The sequence below is a fragment of the Physella acuta genome, unplaced genomic scaffold (genome assembly GCF_028476545.2).
Source record: "Physella acuta isolate Inbredline_101_S28 unplaced genomic scaffold, ASM2847654v3 ptg000090l, whole genome shotgun sequence".
Lineage (NCBI taxonomy): Eukaryota > Metazoa > Mollusca > Gastropoda > Physidae > Physella > Physella acuta.
Genome location: NW_026731610.1, coordinates 253,052 through 255,537, shown reverse-complemented (window position 1 = coordinate 255,537; position 2,486 = coordinate 253,052). Strand labels below are relative to the sequence as shown.

The 2,486-nt window shown below is 33.7% G+C and overlaps 1 pseudogene; it reads left to right on the top strand.

Moving 5' to 3' along the window:
• The first annotated feature begins 1,008 nt into the window (after positions 1-1,008).
• On the top strand, positions 1,009-1,555 carry LOC131928109 (large ribosomal subunit protein mL43-like; annotated as a pseudogene).
• The last annotated feature ends 931 nt before the right edge of the window (positions 1,556-2,486 follow it).

Below are 2,486 nucleotides of genomic sequence, written 5' to 3'. Positions count from 1 at the left end.
TTGTGCTTTTGAAAGAATCCTAGTTTGTTTTAATCCATCCGAAACAGTAATACGTTGTCTTAAACGTAGTTGCAATAACCCAATCATACAGGTACTTCATTTCATTCTCTTCTTAGAAATATGTTGCATTTCGGCTACTTATGATGTCTAAGAAAACCTTATTCTATTATTTTGACTCTATGGGGTGTTAAAAAGCATTAGCTCAATGACTTGCTGAATTACTTAAGTTGATAAACCACAATTTATCTTTGATATACGGTATTGCCACATGTACTTGTTTTGGGTCCCTTCAAATCAAAGATAGATTACGAAAGACATCTGTTAATGAAATGAAAGTTGAATTAAAAAATTTATTAAAAACGTTTAAATAACAAGCTTGTATGTAATAATGCACTAAAAAGTAGAAAATAAAGTATACACTACTATTTAAATAACTATAAAGAAAAGTGTGGGTCTCTTCGTAAATATTAGACACTACTATTTAAATTACCATAAAGAAAAGCGTGGGTTTATTCCTAAATAAGTAAAGATATCCAATACATACAAAAGCGACCCACGTTTTTCTTTATAGTAATTTAAATAGTAGTGTCTAATATACCTTGTTTCAATAAAATATTATGGGATGGCGTAGTCTAGTGGTAAAAAACTAGACTGCTGACCCGACTAAAAACCGTCGCGCGTCTTTTGAACGTGATGACGCGCTTTTGTCGTAGACCCCTCCCTCGCTGCACGCCCAACACGGCCGTCATGACGAGTGTGGATAGACTGCCTACTAATTGGGTCCAAATTTTAATTAATTCATAAATATTAATTAGGCATCCAATTAAGTCAAATTTAATGTCATAATGCATTGTCTTCATGCCTGACCCACGTAAAAATAACGAACCGTATCTGTCGGATAGAAGTGTCCGAATTTTCGCTCCGGCGTTTCGATATAGACAGACAGACCGACGAAAGACTGACGAGGAAGTGAGTTAAATAAAAGCTTGTAAAAACAAACAAAAGGAAATGTCAAACGAAGCTATTTCAAAACCTTTATTGAATAATGTCCTGTATAATGGTGTTGGACGCTGTATTTGTCAACTTAAGCGAATAACATACATATTTTGCAAGTCACATGGTGGAAGTAAGCAATTGAGTGAATTTATTGAGAATCATTTGCTTGAGTTCACAGACAACAATCCGGGAGTTATTTATTTACAACCAAGACGAAACAGATCACCGTCAATATTTAAATGGTGGCAAGCAGATCCTGGGAATGTCATCTAAATTAGCCCCTGAAATTTGTAAGTGGACTGAACACCTGAGAACCAGGTCAGGTGTTCAGATTGTTAGAATGATTAAAAATAATCACACAGACACTCCCAGCACACAAGGCATATGGCAGCCATTCATGTTCAAGGAGACTGAATGGGCAGTGACTTAGTTCCCCAATGAGAAGTGGTCAACTGTTCTCAAGGTTGGAAAAACAGCTACAGATTATGTGCTGGAGGAGCAATCAGACACATCCCAACATGACATCAAGACACGCTGCATACATGAAGATAACAAATAATTGTTTCGTCAACACATGTTTGTACATAACTCTTATAACTGTATATTTTGTAATGAGATAATCATTAACATTTTGTACTAAACTAATTAAACGAAAGTGAAATCAATGGACAAGATGAAAGTGTAAATCATCGGTTCTTGTGTTTAGGTGATATGTAGCTGCACTCAAAGTTTGCAAACAAAGAATGCAATTTAAAAAAAAAATAATAGTCTACAATGATTTGTTTAAGCTTTGTTTAAAACGTTTCTTATATACCGGCCAACCTTCTTTGCCTCTTATGTAAAGTTATTCTAGTACTCTCCTCGATTTTCCATTTAATGGAGAATCCACAAGATGGGTGGTAATGCAAGAAGCCTTTTACTTTCTCGTATACAGAGTATATAGGAAGAATAGAGATAATTAATTGTTAATAGTATATTTTCGCCTCACATTGACTGAGAAAGAAAAAAATGCAAAGATTGTTAAACCATTAAGTGAACCTTATCAGAAAAGAACTTTGTGAGCTATAAAACATATATATATTATTATCGTGACCCCCAAGCACTTAGTGTAATAGACGCCACAATTCATCCTCATCATTAACGACAAATAGTAAGACAATGTGGCTATCCTGTATCTGAAGGATAGAGGAATAATGTGCCCTAACTACTAGACACATCCATGACAAACATTAAATTTTCATTTAAGATTTCATGGCTGCGTAAAATTAGCTGACGGACAATTTATATCGGAGCATCCCTGGACCTTTTTTAATATTCAGAGCTACCAGGGGAAGCAACCAATAGTATTAATTTTTTCTTAAGTACAAACGCACTAATTTAAAACAAACTAAGTTGATTGTTTCTATATATATATTTCATAAATGTATAAATATTTTCTAATTATAATACTGTTGATTATTAATAAATTTTTGATTTTTTAAAAGTTATTT